This window comes from Apus apus, chromosome 18, assembly GCF_020740795.1.
Source record: "Apus apus isolate bApuApu2 chromosome 18, bApuApu2.pri.cur, whole genome shotgun sequence".
NCBI classification, from domain to species: domain Eukaryota; kingdom Metazoa; phylum Chordata; class Aves; order Apodiformes; family Apodidae; genus Apus; species Apus apus.
Window position 1 is genome coordinate 5947484 of NC_067299.1, and position 13076 is coordinate 5960559.

At 53.0% G+C, this 13076-nt stretch overlaps 1 long non-coding RNA gene across 2 annotated transcripts; it reads left to right on the plus strand.

Annotated features, from left to right (window-relative positions):
* Positions 1-13064, plus strand: LOC127392191 (uncharacterized). Of its 2 annotated transcripts, XR_007891211.1 has the most exons (6): positions 1-329; positions 4206-4300; positions 7422-7536; positions 8561-8723; positions 10254-10404; positions 12037-13064. It is a non-coding gene; the product is annotated as an uncharacterized LOC127392191 (long non-coding RNA). The 2 variants fall into 2 exon arrangements; XR_007891212.1 differs by lacking the exon at positions 4206-4300.
* The last annotated feature ends 12 nt before the right edge of the window (positions 13065-13076 follow it).

The window sequence follows — 13076 nt, forward strand, 5'->3', positions numbered from 1 at the left end:
CTGTTGTGTCCCCCCAGGCTTTGCCAACAGCAAAACCACGGTCAGTCTCGTGCAGGGATGGGGCAGAGTAGCTGTGGAGCCTGAGCAACGTCCTTCTGATCGTTACGAAGGCGCAGAGGGGCTCCGTGCCTGCTGGCCATCGATGCAAACGTCCCTGTGGATGTACCTGAACAAAACCCCCGTCTGCAAGTACAGCCGAGGTAGCTGCACCTCCAAGAGGAGCTGGAGCGAAGACCACTGGGAGAGGAGATGTCCAAGAGACCCATCTTCGAGCACCTGTCTGCCCTCTGAAGTTCAGGCCCTCCGAGATGTCCTCAGGGAGAGCCCAGGTGAGGCACCTTGTCGGGAGCTCCATTGTGGCCTGGGTGATGGGTCTGCTCTGATGGGCTTGGTCAGAGCACCGTGGGCTGGCACCACGGCTCCTCTGCCTGAAGGCCAAGCTTGGTGTCCAGGAGCTGCTCAGCTCTGGCCATGCAGAGCCCTGCAGATGGGTCCCTCAGGGGCACCGTGGGCTTTGGTGGCAGGGCTGCACAGTGTCATGCTGCTGGCCTTTCCCTTTGGGCTGGGGGGGAAGGAGAGAGGAGGGCTGGCAGGACCCTCATGCATCGCAGCCCCAGGGCCATGGTCCAGCCAGAAGCCAGAGCATTCCAGCTTCCCAGGCAACACACAACCCCTTTCTGCTTGTGTAATGGTTTAATTGCAGGCTTTGGCTTTTCATTTTTTAATTCACTTTGCAAATGTCACACCTCACAGTTGCTCTGAAGGGTGGGAAGGCGTCACAGCTACCTGCTCTCTGTCTTGAGTGACTCCAGGTCACACTTTATATCTTATTACGATTATTTATTATGATGTCCTGTTTAGCCCTGCAGCAGAGGGAGATCATTGACCTCTCCTGCAGTAAAGGGAACTGTCCGTGTTGTTTTCAAAGCCATTAAAGCTTTGAAAACTCCTCTCCTTTTTTTTTTTTTTCTTTTTCCCCACACTCAGCAACCAACAGGGCTGCAGAATAATCTGCTGACACAGGTCGGCTGGTGCAGGAGGAGCAGAAGGAGCACAAACCCTCCTGCTGAGTCTCACTGGATTGCAAATGGAGCTCCTCCTAAGGAGGGAGTTATTTGCTCATTAGAAAACACAGGCGTGGTGCTGGGAACCTGGCAGCAGATTTCAGGGATGTGGAGCAGAGATGGAGGTGGCTTCACCTAGGGAAGGGTGGGAGATGCCACCAGGGGTCTCCAAGGACAATGTTCCCAGGCTGTGAGTGGGCGGAAATGGGGTGCAGGCTCCAATATGTGCCCCTCTGCAAGGGTCAACAGCTCTTTGGGCTGGTGTGTGGGCATCTAAGCAAGTTCCTTTCCTCCTCCAAGAAAGCTCATAAAAGCCCCAGGTCTGTTGTCTTCTCAGGATGCCACAATTAGCTGCACCTTGGTGAGAATGAGGAGGATCTTTAACAGATTGCTGCCTTCAGAGCCACATATGGTTGCTTCACATCTATTTATGGCCACCAAATGCCACCCACAGATGCTGCTTGGGGTGGCTGGGCCTGCACGTGGTGGGGATGGGGACAACCTCTCAATTTTCCATGCCTGGCTGAGGTCTCAGCTCAGCTATGGCTCATTGCTGGACATGCAGTTCAGCCCGCTGGGAGGTTTAATTAGTTGTGTGGGGAATTTATCTGGAGAATGATGGAAGCAGATGTTCTGTCTCCCACCCAGGCAGGTAGCTCCTGGAGATGTGCATCCACTCTGGAGACTGCATTTCTTGGGAGGTGATCCCAATTAAAATCCTGTCTGCAGGAAGAGGGATGGTCGTGTCCTACAAAGTCACCTTGCCCCCCGGTCCGTGGCATGTCCCTTCACACCCAAAAAGTCCTGAAATAAGGTGTTCCCCATCTCCATATGAGCACGGGCTACTTTAACATGATGGTTGTTGGTAATGAAGCCTTTGTAGATGTCCCCATTTGTTGGAAGCATATCGTGCTGACCATATGGCTGGGGAATCTGGAGGTGACATTCATGATGGGATGCTAATGAATTGGTAACTTTATCTGGCCTGTCTGTGCCTCTCAAAACCAAGAAAATACTCTTCATTAAGCTCTTGTTAAAGTGTCATCACAAAGAGAAAAACATTTCCATAGGAAAAGATTTTCCTAATGGCTGGAACTACATTGCTCATGTTCTGGCTGCATGTGCTTGCTCCTAGGGCTGTGATGCATCACAGGGGAGGTGAGGATTCCTACTCTAGGAAGTCAACACCTCAGGGAGTGCTGAGGAGAAGGGGCTGTTTTCAGCAGCTGTGGTTCCTCGTACCTCCTTCCTCCATCCCCATTTCCTGGGAGCTCTTCATAGCTCATGGAAACATTATTAATGCCGTTTAAAACCCTGAGGTGATGAGACCCAAAAGAAGTTGAAGGACATGCCTGCTTGGGAATGAGCCCCCATCTCTGGACACCCACCTGGTCTGAGAGGTGGGGAGCGTCTGGGCTCCTCTCCACCTGCAGAGAGGACACTTGATCCCAATTTTAATGGATGCACCATGTTACTGTGAGTCTGCACTGAGCAGCACAGAAACCAAGTGTCCCCTCCCCATTTCCCCAGAGCCTTTAGGCTTGGGGAGCAGGAGCAGGTTGGGGTGGCCCAGGCTGGGGTGGGGACTCACGGAGGGATGGAGCAAGAGTCGGAGATGGGAAGCTAGGCTGGGAAATGCAGCAGGTAGTTAGCAAAAGGATGATCCAAGCAGCTTTGATATGGATATGTTCCCTCACAAAGACACAGCGCTGGGGAAGCTCTTTATCAGTGTCAGGAGATGACAAATGACAGCGGGGGGGGCAGTCACGGGGATGTGGCAGCTGCAGCACCTCGGAAATGGTGCCGGTCCCGCCGCGCCTCGGGGTCCCGCTTCGGCCTTAATTAATCACGGAGGAAAAGGGTTGTCTTCTGTTCTTTTTATAGCACGAGGAGTCAGGGAGGGAAGGTGAGGAAGAGAGAACTGGCATCTGGGCACATTTGGGGAGGATTGTCCCCTCTCCCTGGCTTGTACACCGGGGTGTCACTGTCCTGTGCTGGTGGGGAGAGGAGGGGACACAGCACTGGGCACCTGGACTGGGACCATCCATGGGGTGGCAGGGACCAGCAGGGCTGGTTAACCACAAAATATTAAAAAAGGGCGGAAAAAAATCAACCCAGAGTTTCTGACCATTCCTTCCAGTCCTTTTTTTTTTTTTTTTTTTTTGAGCTCCCCTGAAACCTTGTCTGCCTAAATGTTAAATGACTTGGTTCTGTGACTCTCTACTAGAAATTGCTCTGAATTACCTCTTTAATTTCCAGCTCTCTGGTGTACCTGGCAGAGGAGTGTCTGTAGCTGCCACCTGGCTGGTTCTGCTGCAGCTCCAGTGCTGCTGCCCTCTGCTCCTCTGCAGGGCAGGAGCCAGGAATGACAATTTTATATGAGTGGGTGGGAACTGGAGGTGGAATCAGGGCTTCAAATATGATTTTAATAACACTCCAGGCAAATATATACGTGTGTGTGATGTTTGGGGACTCATGAAACAGGGATCCTTTCCCAACAGCCATGATTTTATTAAAGCCCTTCACTGGATCACTGGAAATGTTTGTGGCTCAACCCTCACCCTCAGGAGCTGGCTGGTTGCTGTGGGATTTGGGAACCAGAACCAGGAATTTGGGAGTCTGTAGTGTCTGATGGTGGGGCTGGAATTGCTTGGCCAGGCAGTTGTCAGGAGGGGACTGTCTATGGTCACTGCTGCTGGCAGTTCTCTGAGGCATATCTAGGAGAGAATCACCAGTCTCCTTCCCCTGCCTGTGTCCATATTTAAGTATTCCTTATGGATCTTTAAATACTGTCCTTCAGTGCCAGGACCTCACTGTGAACTGTTCCTCGCTGTTCTCCTGCACTGGTTTTCCTCCCAGAAGGGTCCCCATCCCAGGAGGTTTCTCCTGGCTCAGGTGCTGCCTCTGGGGTCCCCAGTGGGACGGAGCATCAGCCAAGGGGTCACCCATCCTCTTGGAGGTGGTGATGTTCCTCCAAAACCTGCAGGAACAGGGGCAGTTTGGTGGCACTGCTGTCACTCTGCATGCTTGGGGCTGCACCAACCCTCACACCAGGGAGGTTTCACAGGTCCAGAGGGTGGGCCTGCTGACAGGCAGTATCTGAAGAGCTGAAAGTAAAGATGATGCTGTTTCTATTTCTAGAGGCTTCAGACGAGGTGGGAAATTTTACATGAGTGTCACCTCTGTCCTGCTGGGGTCAGCTCTTCATCACCCTCATTGGATTTGGCTTGTCCTTGGTAAGTCCCACATCTGGGTGAGTCAGGCTGCGGGTTCAGTCCAACGCTGTGTTTCTGGTGTTCTTGTTGTCCACGAAGACAGCCCTGATGGCTGGGCTCACCCACTTAGTGATGTCTGCACCCAGTGTCCATGGGTGCACATATATTAATGTCTGCATTTCCATTTCAGTGGCTGTGAGTGCCAGTTAGGGAGAAGGTGGGGAAATTCCCAAAAATGTACGGGAAACAAAGTCTCTTCTGTTAAGAAGTGGCTGAAACCTTCCTTGGTCTTCTCCTGCAGGGCTGACCTTCAGGATGGGAGAACAGAGCCTGTGTGCTCTGCATCCCATGTGGTGTTTTTCTCATTGTTATTCCTGTTATTATCCCATGAAAACCAATTCAGTGTGGAGCTGCTGGACCAGGACTGGGTTCCTCTGCTGCTGTGACTGGGCAGCACGTGTGGCCAAGCCCCTCTCAGTCCCCTCCCTGCTTGCCACCGTGGCCTGGGATGGGATGGGATGTGGGCTTTGCTCTGGCTCAGCCACTGCAGCTGGAATTCAGCACGTTGGTGCTCAATGGGCAGCATTACCTCTCTGCTGGTTGATCAATATTTAATGTGGAATTTACAAAGATTGACTCGAGGATGTGTTTAAAATGGGAGGTTTAGCTGGAGGTGGCAATTTCCCAGCCTCAGCAGTGGAGTCTGATGGTTTAGAGGGACAGCATTTCCTCCATTTAAAACAACCCTTAGGACTGTGGAACCTGCTGCAGCCCCTGTTGATTTTATCCTTGTTTTGTGGGTTTATGTTCAATATTACTCACCCAGACTGCTGGGCCAGGCTGAGGGGGCTCAGGTGGTCCCAGCCTGGCACCCTTTTGGGGTTCACAGTTTTACCAGTACCCAGGACCTGAAGCTGTTTTGGGAAGTGGGGTCTGTGAGGTGCCCAGGGTGAGCTGGCCATGCCAGGATGCTCCAGGTGGGTGGCACAGGCCAAAAAAACACCCCAACAACAAGGACTTATTTCCCCTTCTCCTCCCCCCTCGAACTGAAGCATGAGTGTGACAAGTGTGATGGTTAAGGCTGAGCCACGGCCCCCCCACATCTCTCCCTTGCAGATTACCATGGAAATCAGCCACTTCGTGTCACTGCTTCCCTCCCCTGTGCTGCCTGCAAGGTGGGGACCTGCTGGGGACAACCCCAGCCTGGGGCTGGTCACACACTGCTGGGCTGGAGACATGTGTGCCATGATGGAGCCCTTCACATGGCACATGTGAGACCTGGGTAGTGTGAACCTGGCCAAACAAGTCACTTCATTGGCCTTTTTAATAGTAATTTGTGGCTTTCTTTTGCTGTTGTTTTTTTTCCCCCAGCACCTCTTGCCTGAAAACCAAGACAGTTTCCATAGCAGGGAAGGGAAGTGGGATCCCCAGGGTGCTGGGGAGGGGCTGCTGAGAGCTGAGAGAGCTGGGTCTGTTCTGCTTAGAGAAAAGGAGGCTGAGGGGGGATCTCATCAACCCTTATCAATGTCTACAGGGGGTGTCAGGAGGATGGGGCCAGACTCTTCTCAGTGGTGTCCAGGGACAGAACAAGGGGCAATGGGCACAAACTGGTGCACAGGAGAGTTAACTTGGATATGAGAAAAGACTTCTTTATTCTGAGAGTGAAAGAGCCCTGGGACAGGCTGCCCAGGGAGGTTCTGCAGTCTCCATCCCTGGAGACATTCCAAACCTGCCTAGATGTGTTCCTGTGGGATCTGCTCTAGGGGATCCTGCTCTGGCGGGGGGGGGTTGGACTAAATGATCTCCAGAGGTCCCTTCCAACCCTGACCATTCTGTGAGCTGTGGTCCCATCACACCAACAGGTCTCCAGCCCCTCCAGCAGGTGTTATTTAATGTCACACCTCGACCACCACATATGAGGCCACTGGACCCAGGAAGTCCCCCTCCCTCTCCTGGGGATCTTAGTGTTTACCACGTGCTTTAATAACTCCCCCAGCTCTAATAATGAAAGCTGCTCGTTTCTGTTGGGTTTTAATCTCGCTGACTTTGCTGGTTGTTCTGGAAGAAGACTGGTCTAGCAGCAGGATGTGGTGTGTTCCACAAAGCTGTGATGATGGAAGGAGTTTCAGAGTAAAGACATTATTAATGAAGCCTGTGAGCAGGGAAGGTAACACCAAGCTCATGTACCTGATCTTGCCTGGGTTGGACTCGACTGGCACATCCATCTATTTGTTGTATTCATCCATTTTTTTAAAATGCCTTGGCTGTTGATGTCAGCCTGCCTGGGAGTTTTGTGCCATTTCAAAGAATCAAAACAAATTAACTCCAAAAAATTCATGTCTGAAACGCTGCTGCTTCCCAGCTTCCCACCCCTGAGCCAGGGGTGAGCCCTGTGGGGATGGTCCCCCCAGGCAGCCACAGACCCTCAAGAGTCCCCTCACAGAACTACTGCAGGTGGCTCAGCTGGGCTGGGACCCTCCCCGGGATGCAGGGGCTGGGGTGGGCTGGGGACTGTGGCCCTGTGCCCATGGTGGGGAGCAGGAGCTTGGTGGAGCTACTTGACCACAAGAAATGCAAATACAGCACAATCAGCCTCCGTGTCAGCAAAGTAAGATGTGATGAAACCAAATCAGTTAACAACACTTCAAGGCAGTGGAAGAATTGCAGATGAACGAGTTTTTAAATACCTTCTTTTTTTTTCCCCCCTTACCAAAACGATTCCTCTGGATTTTTACTGGGAAAAAAAAAAATCCTAATTTCAATTTGCATCTTGCACAAAGGGTTGCTGGTTTCAAAGCCCAGAGCTGGGGAGTCTTGGCAGAGCTCTGCCATTGCAGCCTCCTGCACCATCCTCTGTCCCTGCAGGTGGCCTCTGAGCCTCCAGCTGCTGGAGGAGGGTCCCATGGGAGCATTTCAGGGACCCCCTCACCCGGCACCCCAGGGCTTGTCCCCCATGGAACAAGGCACCGAGCTCCAGCCGCCTGGCACGGGAGCAAACGCGGCAGGAGCAGAACAGCTCAACAGCTCGAGCTGAGATGCATGAGGAAAAGGTGGTTTAGAGTCCTAGGCAGTAATTAAGGCTAATTTGTTGATTTGCCATCCAGAATAATCTCTTGCATTACCTTTCTTCCCCCCACTGCAGGATTTGTGCTGGCGGGGGGAGGCGCGAGCCCTCCACCCTCTGCTGAGCCTCTGAGCGAGCTCCTGCTGCCTGGTGAGGAGCTGTCAGGATGATGGATGTGTTCCTGCTGGAGAAGGTGAGTCCCTTCACCGTGACAGCAGGTTTGACAGCCAGGCAGGGACTGGCCCTCACCAACACCCTCCTCTTCAAATCCCCGTGATTTCCCAGCCTGGACAACACCGGGCTGCAGCGAGGGCTGTGCTCTCCGCTGCGTGACATCATGTGTCCTGCCAAGGTCTCTGAAACCCAGGTGTCCTCCCCAGCATGGTCCCTTTGGTACCTGAGTAGGGGTTGGAGGAGGAGGCAGCAGCCTGAGGGTGGGCAGCTCCCCAGGAGGGTCAGGGATGGCCTCCTGAAGCAGGTTGCAGGGGGATGAGGGCTCTGACCATCCTCTGGCTGAGGGTGAAGGTTGGGGTTCAGACACTGAAAATGTACAGGTAGGTGATGTGGTTTTTCTGAGGTCAAACAGCAAGTCCTTGCTCCTCTGGCTGCTGTAAAGTCAAATTCATTGACTGTTGGTGTGCAGGCTGTGCTGACATCCATCTTCTGCTGGTGGAGCAAGCTCCCTGGGCCTGGGCTAGCTCTGCTGCAATCGGACACTCAGTCCCAGGAGCTGGAGCCCCTGTTACCCCAAAGCAAAGCACATGGGAGGGCTCTGAGATGTGCTCCAGGGCTGGGGAGAGCAGTGCTGTGGTCCTGGAGGAGCTAGGCAGGTCCCTGGGCAGGTGGTGGACATGATCCACCGTGGTGGAGGGTGCTTGAAGCATCCCAGAGGGAGGAGATGACAGAGCCAAACTGCATTGGGCTGGCATTAAAATAAATAATTGCTCCTTGACATGCAGTAACTGAATAATGTTTTTTGCTCAGCCAGAAGTTCCTAAAGATGACCTCCCCATATTGCTGCAGGGTTAGGTTGTGGGTCCATCACTGCCTGTGGACCAGGGTCCCCAACATCAGGAGCATGCTGGAGTGGTGAGGTCAGCCCTGCCTTCAGAGGACACAGCCAAGGTCAAAGCCTTCAGTGGAGGATTGTTGGACTTCTCTGCATCTTCTTGGGCACAGGCAATATTTATTGTAGCTGCTTTTCTTCCCTTTCCCAGGAGAGCCCTTCCAGCATCCCCACACCCCAGCCTGGGGCATGGCCAGCACTGAATACTGCTGCTCCACATCACCTCCTTGCTCTGGAGGACATAAACCTCTTTGAAGATCTCTGAAGATCTCTGAAGCATCAAGCTGTGGAGAAGAGGCACAAAGCTCCTCATGGTAAGGCTGGAGACTTTCCTGATACTTGGACTGAAGAGGAAACTGGTGAGCCCTGAAACTCCTACAGTGCTTGGTAAGGGGCATCTGTCCCAGAGAGTATTGTGAACAGATGCTCCAGTGCTTATTATTTTAAAAGCTATGAATTTAAAATGTGTTAATTAGGAGGAGTGAGGAGAAACATCAGCAGTTCCTACTGATCATCCACAGGAGCCTTGTATGGGAAAATAAATGATGGAGTGCAAAGATATGGCCTGAAATCATGAGGCCAACACTGGGCTTTGTTCCCTGTGGGACCACAGCCAGCTGATCCTGATGGGATCACTTCTAAGCCATGAAGACTAGGGAAATCTGCCCAGAATGAATATTTATTTCAAACCTGAGACACGTGTGGATGGGGCAGGTGAGGTTTGTCAAAGTGGATGTGGAAACTGCACGTGGTTGTCTCATCCACTGTCAGACTCTGCTTGCCTGGTGGGACAGCCCGTCCAGGCCCAGGGGGAGCAGCCCCCTCCAAGCCCCAGCCTGGTCCCATCCCTGGGCACGTGGAGCTCCTGCAGTGCCCGTGGGGCTGTGCAGAGGTACCAGCTGCTCCACAAGCTCTGGCAGCACTGGAAGAGGATGCCATATCCCAGGAAAAAAATCTCACTTAAGTCTTTGCAAAGCCAGAGATAACGCCCTGTGAGAGTGAACAACCGGGATGAGAAATAATTGCACCACTATTTTTCTCCAGCTTTTCTTATCAACGACTTTATCACCTTTGGTTTTATTTTACACCTTATTTAGACTTTAGTGTAATCCCAGCTATTTCACCATTGACACCTCCTTAATACCTTGTCTAACACCTCTGACACCTCTGGCTAATGCCCAGGCCCTTCTCCAGCACAGAGCACCTCTAGCAGAAAGGGAAAAGAGCTGAAATGGAGAGAGAGAAAAATTATTTACTGCCCAGGCTCTGTGAAAAATAACCTCTGAGGAGAAAGGGTGGGGGCCAGCCCTCCCTGTGTGGCTGAACTTTGGTATCTGCCCCCATTAGTCTCCATCTGCCCATTTATTACTATTTAAAAGTGGTGCAGCAAGTGTTAGGGGGAAAAAAGAAGCAAGAGGATTTATTGCTGGTAGGAAACTGCAGCCTATAAAGGCTCAGCTTAGTGAAGTGAAGCAAATTAATTCCTCTTAGACACCCTGTGCTAAGTCCAGCCTAACTCAAACTACCCCGTGTCCTGCAGCCCTTGGGGTTGGTGCCAACCCTTCACTTCTGCCTGATGGGGCTGTGACCAGGGCTCTGCCACCCGCTGCCAGCCCTGAGGGTGCCTTTTGGGGGGATAAACATGCTTTTGGGAGAGGGGGTGAGGTGCCTGCCTGTTTGCAGGGGATCCATCCTTTGCAATAGTGAGAGCTGCTGTTCAAATATTCCTGGTTTTCCAGCTGGGAGGAGGCTCAATGGGATGGTGGAGCACCCAGCTGGGCATGCAGAGGCACTGAGTCCCATTTCCTGGGGCTCACTGGTGGGTCCAACAATTTCTCCTGCAGGATCCCAGGAGCATCTGGTGGTGCAGCATGGAGCGATGCTGGAAAGGCAGGAACTCCCACCGGGAAAACTCCCTCCAGAGGTCTCTGACAAGGCTGATGTCTCCTGGCAGCCTGACCTGGAAGAAGTCCCATTGCAACTGCAGCACTGCAGGTAACACAGCAATAACATCTTCCCTCTGATCTCTGAGCCTACAGACTCTGCTACATTACCTAGATTTAACTACCCATTACACAAACTATATCTCTAAAGCGAGGGATATGGCAGCTTTATTATAAGTTTATTACATGCTAATTCAAGCAAATAAATTTGCTCCAGCTGTGGAGCAAAGGAGATTAATAACCTCGAAGATCACTTCCCTGCTTTGATGAGTTTCTTGAACAGAGTAGAGTATATTTAGGAAGAGCAACTAGATTAGTCAAAAACCCCCTTTAATTATTAGTGACACTGTGCAAACTGCTTCCTATGAGTGGAATGCCAACCACTTAACTCCCTGACCTTATTATTCAAATAAACACATCTTATTATAGCAACGCAACTTGCTCCTCAACACATCCCACCAGCTCTGGGGATGGTGGGGGTGTCCCACTGGGTCAGCAGCCAGGTGGCATCAGGGGCAGAGTGGCCACAAAGCTGCACAGGGAATGTGGAGCTCGTGTGTGCTACATGGTGAGCTGAGGAATGAGCTTTGCTGGGATGGGCTCTTGCCCCTTCCCCTGCCCAGGCTGCTTGGTACTGGGTTTTATTTTGCAGTTGGTTTAGGTTTTTCTGAAAGTGCCTCAGGCTGGATGCTCTGACCTGCCTGGGTGTTGCTGAGGTTCTCACACCTTCTCCAGGACGTGTCCATGGGTTTTGTGTGTGCACAGCCTTGGGTGGGGGGGTTGTGGGGGCTGTTCTCATGGTGGGACCTCTCCAAGTGGTCATTGCCATCCTGATTGCTGGAATCCAGGGTGCTTGGGCACTTGCTGGCTCAGCCTCGCTGGAACTGGGTGGGATGCTGGAGCAGGACATGGGGGTTTTTTCTGCCCCTTTTTATAGATTTAAAGCAAGGGCAGAGGAGAGAGATTTTTGAGTGTCATGAAAGCATCTGTGCTGCTTGATGAGAAGCAGAGGAGGGAGGGGAGCAGAAAATGGTGCTGGTGTGGGGCTGCAGCACCCACAGACCTGCCGGGAAGCTCCTGCCTGCGCTGGGAATAACCTTCTCATTTGGGGAGGAATCCTACATTTTTGCTTGTTGCCGCTTGACTGCGAAAGGAGGGATTTGTGACTCTGTGCCAGGGTGTGGGTGGGATCAAAAAGGCACCTTCTCCAAGGGGAGATGTCCCCGGTGCCATGTCCTGTGCCCTCACCCTGCAGCAGCTGCCCTTGAGCCTGACGGATGGAGGCGGCTGCTCCGGTGAAGCGGAGAGGACGGGGAGCACCGATCTGCATCACTAGTTGCTTCCCTTCATCTCCTCTGCTCTCGTTTTACTCACCAGCCCAGCCGGGCTCGGCAGATGCCAGAGCCGGGGTTGGGGGGGGATGCTCAGGGGTGTCACGGTGTGGGGAGGGTCCCCAGGCTTGGTCTGCAGGGTTTGGGACCAGCTGCTCTTCAGAAAGCAGCGAATCGAGAATATTCTCCTGCCCCCCCCTGCTCTCCCTGCCTCTTGCCCTCCCGCCTCCTGGCAGCTCCTGTTCTATGTAGAGCGAGCAAAAAGATGTGTTAAATACAGCCTGGGCTGGAGCACCGAGTCAAATCAATTCCTTTTTTCTCCCTTTTTTTTTTTTTTTTTTTGATTCCTCGAGCTGTTGAATTTCCAGCCCAGCGGAAGGAAGAATGGTTAGCACAAGAATAAGGCTGAAGGAGCAATCCTTTCGGATCAGCCTATTGACTCAATTATTTGGCCCCTTGATGTCGCAGCGAGCGGCGCCGAGGCCTGATTGCTGATGGCAGAGCATTGTGCAGCGCCCGCTCCCAGCCCTCGCCGGAACACCCTGGAACACCCTGGAACACCCTGGAACACCCTGGAAAGCCAGCATCTCCCCCACGGGCTGCGTTCGGGCCCTGGTTTTGTTTGTCGGGTGATGCGCGGGGGGGAGAGATGTGCTGAGCTGGTGCAGCAAAGGGGTCACGGTTCTCTCCCGGTCACCTTCCTCTGTCTGACCTCCCGGCGTCCCCGCTCCCGGGATGTTCCAGGCGCATCGATCGCCTGGCGCGGAGCGGGGAGGTTGCGTTTACACAGTGTCACAGCTATCGATGCTGGCGGCTGGGACGCGTGTCCTTCGCGCTCCCTGCGCCGGGGTGTGAGTGTCCCTGAGCCCCGCGGTGCTGCAGGGGGGTCTGGTGCCCTGGGGGGAGGTGCTGAGCCCGGCCTCGGTGCTGCTTCCATCCCCCCCCCATCACCCAGCTCAGGAATCCTTCCAACAGGGGCTGTGTCACCCGGCAGGAGGGGACAGGGAGTTAAGGGATGTGGCTCTGGCTCCATGGAAGTGTGGTTGGGAGGGTTTGGAGCCTGCAGTCCCCTTCAGGCTCGAGCTTTTGAGATTAAAAAAAAGAGGAATTCCCCACCCATCAAAAGGTGGTGGAGGATGGTGGGAAGTGCTTTGGATCTTTGGATGAAAAGGGCTGAGGAGGAACAAGATGCTGCCGTGCTTTGAAGATGCAAAGCCATGTAGAAATCCTGAGCAGTTTTACCAGTGGCTCAAATGTGCCACAGGCTTTAAAAAGGCAAAAGTATCTTCTTTACTTATTGTTCCTGCTGATGGCGAAGTTGTGTCAGTGCCTGCAAGTGCCAGGTGCTCTGTGGGCACTGGAGGTGACACAGCCTGGTGTGAAGGGGGCTGGG